This window comes from Charadrius vociferus, unplaced genomic scaffold (genome assembly GCF_000708025.1).
Source record: "Charadrius vociferus isolate BGI_N301 unplaced genomic scaffold, ASM70802v2 scaffold593, whole genome shotgun sequence".
In the NCBI taxonomy this organism is placed as follows: domain Eukaryota; kingdom Metazoa; phylum Chordata; class Aves; order Charadriiformes; family Charadriidae; genus Charadrius; species Charadrius vociferus.
The window spans coordinates 1,322,200-1,322,687 of NW_009647739.1; positions in this window are offsets into that span (position 1 = coordinate 1,322,200).

The window sequence follows — 488 nt, forward strand, 5'->3', positions numbered from 1 at the left end:
CTCTTCCAGCCCACGGCCCGTTAATCGGAGCAGAGGGCAAGGATCTGGCGGCAGGATTATTCCCTTCCCCGCAGCCGAGCCCCAGCTGTGGGGGATTAACGCTGGGGGTTATATAAAGGAGAGGGGGGCTGCTGCCCGCCAGCGCTCAGCCTCAGCCCCCAGCCCAGTCTGCACGCACCCAGGGAGCACAGCGGAGCCAGCTGGGGACGTCCCCAACCCACCAACCACCCAGCGGTGCCAGCCCGCACCCTGGCCAACCAACGGAGTAGATGCTTGGGATGCTCAGGACTGGCGGCATCCTTCCTTGCTGCAGAGCTCGGGACCCGCTGGCACGGAGCAGGGGGTATTTCTCAGCTCAGCGCTGGGGCAGACGGAGGGCCATCGGGGCAGGGGAAGCTGCAGGAGCCCCGGTCGCAGGATGGAGCTTGGGACCTCGGTGCTGGCAGCCACCGGGCAGCGACAGATGGGCCCACGCTCCCGCAGACAGA